Genomic DNA, 12280 nt, shown 5'->3' with positions numbered 1-12280 from the left:
CCCAGATCCTCAAAGCTACAAGGTCCTGGAATAATATATACCAAACTCTGAAAGAAAATGGATACCAATCTGCCACAGTCTGGCTGGGCACAAAATCATGAGCCACTCACACCTTGTAGATTCAAACAGCAACTCTTTATTCCCGAACTCACACCGGCACCCTACAAGCATGTTCTGGGGAAATCCACATCTCCACTGGGCTCTGTATCCCAAAAAAACTCTCTGAATCCCTCGAGAACTCAACGGAAACTCAAGGAGCAGGCATGCCTGAGGCAGCAGGATATGCCCTAATCCCAGAAGGATACACCTAAACCTGGATCGCCCTGGTCCTTGAGCAAGGTCACCTTTCATACAAAGTCACTGCAAATGAGGGTCCACAATGGAGAGTCCTTCCTCTAAGCAACATGGAGTAGGCTGACAAAGAAATTGCTATGCGTCATTCCTACTTGGCAATGGCTCTCAGCACCAATCAAGAGTACAAATCCAGAAAAGCTTCAGATTTAAAGATGAAATAAAAGCCTTCCATGATAAACAAAAGAATTTGCATCTAGAAAGCCTGCACTATAGAACAATCTTGGAAAAACATTCCATGAAGAAGAAATGAAAATTAAAGTGAAAATCAGCAAAAGAAGAACTATACTAGAGGAATAGTCAATAAAAGGAGAAATGAATTCAAATTGAAATCCAGAAATAAATCAAAATGGGAATAAAAATCATCTCTCAATAATAACATTGAATATAAATGGCTTAAAATCATCAATCTAAAGACATAGACTGGTCGATTGGATTAAAAAACAAGACCCACAATATGTTGTCTCCAATAGACTCACATCAAAACAAAAACATCCAGAGACTGAAGGTAAAAGAATGGGAAAAAAATATCATTCACATGAACCACATAAACAAACGGATTTCTACTTTCATATCAGAAAAACTGGGAGTTCAAACCAAAATCAGAAGAGACAAAGAAGAACATTTCATATAACTTAAGGGAAATATACATCAACAAGACATAATAATCTTAAATATCTATGCTACAAAGAATGGAGTATCTATATATGTCAAACAAACCCTTCTCAATTTCAAGAATCAAATAGACCACAACAAAATAATACTGTGTGACTATAAAACACCTCTCTCACAACTGGATAGATCCTCCAAACAAAAACTAAATAAAGAAGGTATACAACTAATGAATACAACTATTAATTTAGGTATATATAGAATATTTCATCTATCAATGACTTAATACACTTTCTTTTTGGCAGCACATGGATTCTTCTTCAAAATGGATAATATCTTAGGGCACAAAGAAACTCTCAGCAAAGACAAAAAGAAATATAATACCCTGCATTCTATCAGACCATAATGGAGTAAAATTAGAAATCAACAATAAAATTAAAAATATAAGCTATTCTAACCTCTGGAGACCACATAATACACTATTGAATGACCAATGGATACAAGGAGAAATCAGGAATGAAATAAAAAATAAAAATACTTAGAGCTAAATGAGAATAGAGATGCAACATATCAAAATCTCTAGGACTATGAAGGCAATGCTAAGAGAAAAGATCATTGCATTGAGATCATTGCTTAAAAGTATAGAAAGCCCACAAATCAATAACCCAACCTTATATCTTGAAATTCCAGAAAAAGAACAAATTAATAGCAAAAGCAGTAGAAGACAGGAAATAATTGAAATCAGAGCTGAAACCAATAAAGATTAAACAAAAGAAACAATTCAAAAATCAACAAAAGAAAAATCTGGTTCTTTGAAAAAAAAATGGTAAACCCTTAGCCACGCTAATGAAGAAAAAGAGAAAACTTAAATTAGTAAAATTCATGATGAAAAAGGAAATATCATGGTGTACACTGCTGTAATAAAGAAGATAATCAGAAATCACTTTGATAATTTATATTCCAATAAAATAGAAAATATTGAAGACATTGACAGATTTCTAGAGACATATGACATACCCCAATCTGAATCAGGAGGACAAATGCAATTTAAACAGATCAATTTCAAGCAATAAAATAGAAGATGCCATCCTACCAACTCAAAAAAGAGAAAGACCAAAACAAAATCTCAGTTGAGTTCTACAAAACCTTCAAAGAAAAAATGACACCAATACTCCTCAAACTGTTCCATGAAATAGAAAAGGAGGGCACTCTTCCAAACTTGTTGTATTAAGCTATTATCATTCTGATACCAAAACCAGACAAATCAAGGAAAGACACACCAAGGAAAGAAAATTTCAGACCAATATCCCTCCTGAGCCTGGATACAAAAACTCTCAATAAAATTCTGAAAATTGCATGCAAAAACATTAAAAAGATAGGGCACCATGATCAAGTGGGGTTTATCCCAGGGATGCAGGGTTGGAAATCAATAAAGGTAACGCATTACATAAATAGACTTAAAGACAATAATCATACAATTATCCCAACAGAGACAGAAAAAGAATTTGAGGAAATACAGCACCCCTTTCTTGTTTAAAACAGTGGGAAAACTAGGGATAGTAGGATCATACCTCAAAATTGCACAAGCTATATATGCAAAACCCAAACCAAACATGATTCTTAATGGAGAAAAATTGAAAGCCTTCCCTCTGGAAACTGAATAAGACACAGATACTGTCTTTCACCACTTTTATTCAACATTGAAACTTTAGCCACAACAATGAGACAGAAGACAGAAAATAAAGTATACAAATAGGAAAAGAAGAACTCTATCCCTTTTTACTGATGACATGATGCTATGTTTTGAATAGCCAAAAATCCTACCAGAAAACTTCTAGAATTCATAAATGAATTCAGCAAAGGAACTACATATAAAATTAACAACCATAAATCAATTGTGTTCCTATACATTAGTGACAAATCTACTGAAAAAGTAATTTTTAAAAAACTACCCCATTCACAATAACCTCAAAAAAAAAAACTGGGGAATCAGTCTAACAAAAAACGTGAAAGACCTCTATGATGAAAACTTCAGAACACTAAAGAAAGAAATTGAGGAAGACCTTAGAAGATAGAAAGATCTCCCATGTTCTTTTATAGGCAGAATTAACATTTTCAAATGGCCATACTACCAAAAGCACTATACAGATTTAATGCAATTCTTATTAAAGTTCCAATGGTGTTCTTCATAGAAATAGAAAAAGCATGAAATTAATTTGGAAAAATAAGAGACTCAGAATAGCCAAAGCAATCCTTAGCAAGAAAACTGAAGCAGGAGGCATCACAATACCAGACCTTAAATTGTACTACAGAGGTACAGTAACAAAAACAGCATGGAATTGGCACCAAAACAGACATGAAGACCAATGGAAGATAGATATCGTTATCTCATATTAAACATAGGTGCCATAAACATAAGTTGGAGAAAAAATAGCCTCTTCAACAAATGGTGCTGGGAAAACTGGAAATCCACATGTTGCAAAGTGAAATGAATCCCCTATCCCTCACATTGCACAAAACTCAAAGTGGAATCAAGAACCTAAGCATTAGATCAGAGACCCTGGGCCTACTAGAAGAAAAAGTAGGCCTGGATCTATATCTTGTTGGCTTAGGAACCAAATTCCTCAACAAGACTCCTAGAGCACATGAAGTAAAATCAAGAATCAATAAATGGGACAGTATCAAACTAAAAAGCTTCCTTTTAGCAAAGGGAACATGAATAGGAGAGCCTACAGAATGGGAGAAAATCTTTGACACCTGTACCTCAGAGCATTAATTTCCAGGTTATATAAAGAACTCAAAAAAGTTAATACCAAAAAAAAAAAAATAACCCAATCAATAAATGGGCAAGGGAACTGAACAGGCACTTCACAGAAGAAGAAATACAATTGGCCAACAAATTAAAAATGTTCAAAGTCTCTAGCAATAAGAGAAATGTAAATTAAAACTACACTGAGATTTCATCTCAGTCTAATCAGAATGGCAATTATCAAGAATACAAGTAACAATAAATGTTGGCAAGGATGTGGGGAAAAAAGTACACTCAGACATTGCTGGTCGGACTGCAGATGGGTTTGCCACTCTGGAAAGCAGTTTGGAGATTCCTCAGAAAACATGAAATGGAACTACCATTTGACCAGGGATTCCACTCCTCAGCATATACCCAAAGGACTAAAAAAATCAGCATACTATAGTGATGCAGGCCACGTCAATGTTTATAGCAGCTCAATTCACAATTGCTAAGCTATGAAACCAACACAGATGCCTTTACCAGATGAATGGATAAATAAAAGGTAGTATGCATACACAAAAGAATATCACCCAGCCATAAAAAAAAGAATAGATTTATGGCATTTGCCAGTAAATAGATGAACCTGGAGACTAGCATGCTAAGTAAAATAACCAATCCCCAAAAAACAAAGTCTGGATGTGTTTTCTGATGTGAGGATGCTGACTCACAATAAGGCAGTAGGGGAGAGAAGTGAAGAATACCAGTACTTTGTATTAGACAAAGGGGAATGAAGGGAAGAAAGGTGAAAAAAATATATAGTTCCTAGATGCCTGGAAAAAAGCAACAGCTCAAACTGAGTGAGTTTGTAATGCCTGAATTGCTGGGAAAGGGACTCAAAATCTTCAGGAAGTGTGAATATTGGAATAGTTACATTATGGAAAAACAAAGGGCTTACCAGAGGATTATAGTTCATAAGAGAGTCTGGAAAATGGAACATTCACATTCTAACTCCTTCTCAGGACCTACTAGGGAACCCACTCATGACTCCTGAATACCAGGAAAATTGCTGAGACTTCCCTGCAAATAGTATTTGCAAATGTTTTCATCAAATATAAATCCTGCCTCTTGCCTAGACAAACCAACTTCACTCTTATCCGAATGTCCATTCACCTCTGAACCTTGTCCAGTTGCTCTCATGCACTTTATCCTTTTGTGGAGATTAGAAATAACCTGTATCACTCTGGAGAAGTAAAAATGGCACCCTTTAAAGCAGTTACACTTATAAATAAAAATCCACGTGCTACAGGAAGCACATATATCCTCATATGGATGAGAATGCTACATACTTAAGCAGTCATTTCCACCACACAATTACCTAAATAAATTGGGCCATGGCCTTATTCCAAATAGACAAGTATTCCATGGATACCTGATTTGGTTTGGTCTCTGGACTGGACAAAAAGAAACATTAATCATAGAGTTTGTGATCAAAATAGTTCCCTGTCAGGAGGGAGAAAAAGAATAACAGATCCTTTTAGTTCATTAAACAATTCACTTTTGGATGGGACCAACTACACTGATATTCCAATTTATTTTTCAACCACACCTCTTTTGGGTTCTGATTCCAATTACGCCCATGCAAATGAAAAAATTGACAAAAACCTGAATGCAAAATTTGAGATACACTCAGTCTAATCAGTGGTCCATATTTGGTCATCCCCATTGGTGCAGCATTTTAGGCCTCACTAGCTCCCAGCAAGCTTCCCAAGGCAAAGCCCTCCTCTCCATATTACTTACCTCTAGGTCAGCAGAAGTTTCCAGCATCTAAGATGATTAAAATAAGTATTTCAACAAAGTGGAGTAGAAATGACCTAGGTTCAAATTCCTGATGCAATCACTGATTCATTCATTCTTGGCCTGGAATAGAATTGGAACCAGAGACACCAAAGAGGGCATATCTTGTGTCATCTGGGACAGTGCTCCCAGGGGTGTGCTTTGCATTGTAAGCACTAGGGACTTTTGAACCATCAGTATTTGGTTTCAGGGGCTGCAGGGGTATCCTTAAGCCCCTGGTTGGCTGGCTTTCACATTAGTCTGTGGGTCCTGCTTGATTCTAGGCTCCTTTTGGGCTTTTACTTGCCTCTAGTGGTGAGCTACCCAATTTTGAGCTCTGTGGCTTCCAACATTCACACGCTTGTGTTCTCACAGAGTTGATGGGGTTTGTTATTAGACTGGTTTTAAGAAATGCAAAGCAAAGACCCTTTGGCAACAACTATCCTTTTGGGAGAGAGTCAAATAAATATTTTCCTAGCTTGTTTTCCTCTCTCAACTTTGTAAATGAAGCACAGTTGCCTGGGGCAGGCATATATCATCCCTGGTACATTCCCCACTCACAGCAACTTTTCAAAAGGAGGAAAGGAGAGAAAGTTAAGGAGGGGAGGGTAATGGAGGGGACAATGGGGAAGGAGAAAAGAGAAGGATACATAACGATGTCACTCCAGCTATGCCCAAGGGCATGTTCACCTTCTACCGAGGCTCTGAGGCCACAATGCAGAGAACTGCTTGGCTTTGTGAAGTGATTGAGAAGGGTAGCAGGGGTTACTGCATTCATACCTGAAGGGGATTTTCCACTCATTAGGTATATGGGTTTCATTATTCCCATTGGGCCTGTACCACATTCTCAAAAGAAGTTTCTTTGAAAAACAATATTCAGAATAATGCAGTGAGGAATTTTCCAATTCTTCCACTCTCAGAGAATAAATAAACAACCTATTAACAGTTTCCCATTCCAGTGGAATTTCCAGGAAAGCTTCACAAATGTATAAACACTTCTTAAACTTCCAAGGAAATTTTACATTGTGCAGGAAAAAAAAAACTATAAAGCAAGCAATGACACTGCTGTGTTTCGACATTTTAACATAAAAGCATCTCTCCTTCCCTGTACTTGTGTTAAAATAGAACTAAAGAAAGCATTTGGCACAACAAACATTGCAAAGGGGGAATGTTATCAGATAGTAATTTATGCTGTTTCTTTATGAGCCAAATAAAAAGTAGATTTCAACCAGAGCAGCTTAGTTTCAGATTGGCTCTCACTTGGAGAATATCATTTTTTAGTTAACAAGAGAAAAAAGTAAATTATTTTTCAACCATCACATGGCCCATGATCCCAAATTGTTGGTAGGTTTCAAAGACCCCAAGAAGAATTGCTCCAAGACGATACTTTGTCCACTCTTCCTGCCTCTGTAGCACTCTGTAAAGGTTAAAGATAAAGAAGAGATCTCTGGCCCTCTCAAATATTGGAACGGAGAAAAGATGTACCGCAGACAAAGCTGCAGTACAAACTTTTTATATGAGATGGCAAAAGGGTTGACAAAGAAATGGCATGAATATTCTCATAACTTGGACACCTACCAAATAACAGTTGTCATCCTAGGTGTGTTTACACTATGGAAATAAACCACAAACATCCAAATGAGAATAAGCCCACGTCTCTTCATTCAGAGTTTGCTGCAGGAAGGGAGTCAACCACTCTCATTTGAATTCTGGCAGAGATCAAAAGCAGGCAGAAGAGTGGGTAAGGTTCATGGAGGGACAAAGAGAGGGTTTTGTTGCTCTTTTGACCTGAGGAAGTTGCAGGTGGGCTTGCTCAAAGTGGACATCCTCTGGCATTGGTTAGGGGTTTCTATCTGGCTCCTTTGCTTCTGGTACTAAGAAGCAAAACAAAGCTTTCAGCTAACAATCAAATCCTGGTCACTTGGGTCATATTGTCAGAGAAGTTGATTAGCTTCCCCGATTGCCAGTGAAGTCTGACCTCCCACAAGTTGGCTATACAAATCTATAGCAGGTGTTTCCTGGGCTGCTGTGTGGATAAGGGTTGGTTTCCTGGGCAGGTTGCTGCATCCGGGGTCACATTTCTCTCATATGGTCTGGCCATTCCCTGTCTACTTGCATATTCAATCAACATATGAGTTCTCATCTCATTCTTTCCTCTACTTTGTGAATTAGAGATTGGTCTCCTTATTTCCTAAAAACAAAACAAAACAAAACAAAAGTCTGAACCTTTCAAGATACCAGGATCTCATCATAAAGACTCAGCTGAGAAGTTCCTGAGTCACTAAGTTAACCCGGGTTTATCACCTCATCAGACTTTAAGGAAGTGGATCACTTTGGATTGGCCCATTCTTTCAAATGTTGGGTTGTCAAGAAACACAAGCTTTCCTAGTAAGAATACTTCAGAGAATGTTTCCACAGGCAGCCCTTGGAGCCAGCAGCTCAACATATCACACTTGATGTTTTCAAAGAAACTTCTAGATCCTAAAGGACTCTAAAGGATCGGGAGCTGTCTTCTTCATCAATGTGTACCTATTGTCTGCCCAATCCCATCCCCTTTGATTCATAAGTTTAATATAACAAACATTAGCTGAAGACATAGTCCTGAGGGATAACAAGGTGAATTAACCCAAGGTAGTAGCCTATGGTTATTCCTTATTCTAGTGGGAAGAAGAGAGATTTAAATATATTATGATAATCAGCTAAGTGTGGTGTAAGAGAGGTCATACTTTTTGATGCAGAACCTCACTGTTAAGGTACATCAGTGATCCCAGGGTGTTCATGATGTAAGACAGGAAAATGTAGATAGCAGGAACGGCTAGATTTGGGGATTTGGCTTGTAACACAAGGCTGAGGCTCAGGTACAACATGGAATAAGCTTATGGGAATAAGCTCCATCTCTACATCCAGATGCAGGAAAGGCTTGTGCCTTTGTCTGACATTATCTGACCACCCCCTTCCAAGGCTAAGCAATTTCTTGTAGTCTTTAGCATCTTCTTTTGCTGTTACTGGTCTCCGGGCCTGAGCTGATGAGGCTTTTACGTGATCTGTTGTAGATGGCAAGAGGGGGTGCTAAGCAGGGTTTGGAGTAGAGCTTCAGAGCTTGAATCCCATCTTTTCCCCACGTCCAGGTTTCCTGAGACAACAGGTTATGAGTTTAAGCCTATAGTAGCCAACAAAATGCCAACTTTCTTCAGAGGCAGGAAAGTATTCAATATTTACAACTTGTTAGTGGGCTCCTGTGGTAAGTAGAAATTCAAAATCAAGGTTTGCCAGGGCTGCTGTAACAAATTACCATAGCCTTGGTGAATTAAACAGCAGAAATGCTTATCTTCACAGCTCTGGAGGCTAAAGTCCAAGATCAAGGTGTTGGCAGGTTTGGTTTATTCTTCACTCTCCTTGGTTTGTATCTTCTGTGTCCAAGTAACATCTCATATTCTGAGATTTTAGGATGGGTGACAAATGAGATTTGGGGAGAGGATTAGGTTTGTAACACAAGGCTGAGGCTCCGGTACAACGTGGAACTCCCGTATGCTCCATCCCTACATCTCAGTGGTGAGATCCTTTGCCAACTCTTGAGTGTTCTTATCCTGCTCCAGTCATGTGGATCAGGAGCCAGAACAGGGAAAGCTGGAAATTCACTTCGGTGCCCAGGACAAGTCTTGCCATACTGGGAGAACAGAAGCAAAAGTCTTGCCTAGGAAGTTAAAATGGGAAGCAATTTAGGAGGTAAAGAGAATTGTTGTAAATCTCTAATTCTGGGCAATCTTATAAGCAACTTTACTCCATGAAGAGAGAATTGGAAACTAAAAATCAAGGTGGACTGGGAAATAGGAAAGAAATGATCTCTTCTATGATCAGGAGCTAAGTTAATGTGGGACACAGTCAGGAACCATCCTTCTCCAAAACGTAGTACTGTTCAGTTCTTTGGTGCCTGACCATTACCCACCTGCCCCCAGATCATCCACCATTTCTCCCTCTGTATCCTTACCTCTGCCTCCCAGCCTTAGCATCTGCCAGAGACAGGCTGATCCTGCAGGCTGCCCAGCAGGACATTCTCTGTCTGCTTCATGATTTAGGAGCAAAACATCCTTATCAACTCCTCAAGATCCAAGCTCTGCAGGAACCTGCTCTACATGAAATGTATGGATCAAAACCCTGAGGAGTTTGACATTTATATTTTTAATAGATTTTTTTTTCCTTCTGAAAACACCCACAGGCTGAGACTGAAGTGGAAATGTGTTTGCTTTTAATTGCAGAGCGTGCTCCATCAGCTCAGAGGCTGCAAATCCTCCTCCTCAGAAGAGAATCCTTTGTATCAAGCAGGGCTGGGAATGCAAAGAGAAACCCAAGATCTGAAATGCCACGCCATAAGAAAAATTCTCTTAAAACTCTTCAATAACAAGGAGTTCAGATCTGGAGAGAACTGAATTCACAGAAGAAGATTTAGAGAGCCGGGCAACTCTAAACCCTATAATAATTGTTTTATTTATTTATTTATTTGTCTGTTTGCTTGTTTCTTTATTTATTCTTTTGCAACATCAACCTCTGTTTGGAGACCGGTTGCATTTCTGTTCATCTAAAAGGTAAATATTGCCAAGTCTCTGGCAGCAGCTCCCTGTAACAAACATTTGCTGAGGGCCTCTTCATTTCTGGGAAGCACACAACGATGAATGAGAGGTGGTTTTTGCCCCAGACTGCTCAGGAGCCCGTGTACCCAAAGTAGTCCTCCAGATGGTAAAGATACACTAGAGAGACAAAATGGGAAACCATTTTCCTACCTGAGTCCAGGTGGCCTCATGCCCAAAGTTCTCCCAAAGATTTTGCTGAAATTATTTTCAAGCAACCTGTTCACACATCTGCATCTAATATTCTCCTCTGTGTTCTGAATGGGGATTAGTTACAAATATTAAGAATCCTGCTTTCTTGAATAAGAGGATTATAAGCATTCTTTAGAGGTCTCAGAGTTCAATTACTAACTTGTCTGCATAGTAATAAGTATGGCTCTTTCACCAGCAATATTTTCATTGTGAAGAGCTAAGCTAGGCTGCTTGCCCACACATCTACTCTGAAGATATATATTCACAGCCCCAATTGCCTGCATCTAAAATAACAGACTCTGAGAAGCCCCTTTAAAGGGGCTTCAAGGGCATGCAGGAGACCTCCTCCAACCTGCCCCTCCACCTAGCTTCTGCTCTTGAACTTTCTTCCCTTCTCTATTAATGAGTTAGGGCATCTTTATATCAGAGAATACATAGCAAATGTCCACTGTTTCTTGGGTTCAGACATACTAGCCCCACCTTTAATTCAGACAAACTAATCCCTAATCTAAATGGAAATTATCCTGGGAGGGTAAAAGCCAGCACCTGTTTTTATGCAACTAATTGGACACTTGATGCTCATTATGCCTATACTGACACAATCTGGGATACACAGTGTGGACAATAGGACTCTCTCCTCATATAGCCCCCTTGGGCCACTGTCACATGGTATCCTGTCACATAGAGGGATCTGCCCTCTGCCGCAGTGGGTTCCTTCCTTCCTTATCACCTCTTTTCCTCTATTCATGAGCACATCCTGCCCACTCAGTCCCCAGAGGCTGTACCAACAGACTATTTTACTAACCCTGAAAGGTAGATCATGCATGTAAGTGCATCGTTTCCATTTTACAGACAAGAAAACTGGGGCTTAGAGAATTAAAGAGATTTACATGCATTCATGTTCATAAGTAAGTAGCTGAAAGTTCTGGTAACTCCAAAGCTCTTGGTCTATCCTCAACATGAAGAACTGATTGTGAAATAATATCTTGCAATTTTGAGGCATGAGGGAGAGACTTATTTTTAGGACTAATGTCTCATTTTGCTATCACAACCACAGCAGTAGGACATAGCTACTCAAGGGTGCTAGAGTCCCACATTCATGAACTCAGAGTCGGACTCTACCCATGGTTTAATGAATAAATTTGGGGCAATCTTTTAAAACATATGAGACTCCATTTCCTTATCTAAAAAGGAAGACAGGGTGGTCATCATCCTCCTGAAATGATGGCATGCAGAATACAGTCACATGGAAGCTGAGAACATTTCCTTGAACTTGGCAGTGGCCCAATTGAGAAAAGAATCTTTCCATTTGGAAAAAAAAATACTCATAAAGCACTGAGAGTTTTCTTCTATCCTTTTCATCTGTTTTAATTCCATACCAGACTGAGTTGAGCTCTGTCATCTTTAAGGTTTCTCTCCAGGTTTAAAATGGTATTAAAACATCCCCAGCCAACTCTTGTTCCCTGTCTTCTTGGAGCTGTGTGACTAAGGCATTTTTTTTTTCCACAGATGAGTTCCGCAGGGGATAGGATCAAGATTGACAGGCGGGGGTTTTCATCCAAGCACACATCCGGGGGCTACAGTTGTGCTGACTCTTGATGAGGCTTTGTGACATCAGAGGGAACTTCCCTCCCCTCTCCTCCTCCACCAAGGTTAATATTATTAGCATCAGCCAGAGGCAAGGAAATGATAGATACCAGCACCAGTCACGGTAAATGAATTATCTCAAACAGGTTATTCCTTGGCAGTCAGGCAAGCAACCTAGCACTTCACCTGCTGTAAAACTCCAAGTGCTCCCAAATGAGTTGGCACAGTGTCCTCCCTGGCTGTATCCTGCCTAGTTTATGAAGAAAAATTAAAGACATTCTGTCCACATTTCTTTCTCCTTTCTTCTCTCTTTCTGTTTAAAAAAAAAAAAAAAAACAACTTTTAATTC

The 12280-nt window shown here is 39.0% G+C and overlaps 1 long non-coding RNA gene across 1 annotated transcript; it reads right to left on the bottom strand.

Moving 5' to 3' along the window:
• Positions 1 to 7172: 7172 nt before the first annotated feature.
• LOC144366488 (uncharacterized) lies at positions 7173 to 10482 on the bottom strand. Its single transcript, XR_013425549.1, has 2 exons — positions 10306 to 10482; positions 7173 to 9221 (listed from the first exon to the last, which is right to left on the bottom strand). It is a non-coding gene; the product is annotated as an uncharacterized LOC144366488 (long non-coding RNA).
• Positions 10483 to 12280: the final 1798 nt, after the last annotated feature.

The sequence above is a fragment of the Ictidomys tridecemlineatus genome, chromosome 9 (assembly GCF_052094955.1).
Source record: "Ictidomys tridecemlineatus isolate mIctTri1 chromosome 9, mIctTri1.hap1, whole genome shotgun sequence".
In the NCBI taxonomy this organism is placed as follows: Eukaryota; Metazoa; Chordata; class Mammalia; order Rodentia; family Sciuridae; genus Ictidomys; species Ictidomys tridecemlineatus.
The sequence above is the reverse complement of the archived record's forward strand: the minus strand, read 5'-3'. Positions and strand labels throughout refer to the sequence as shown.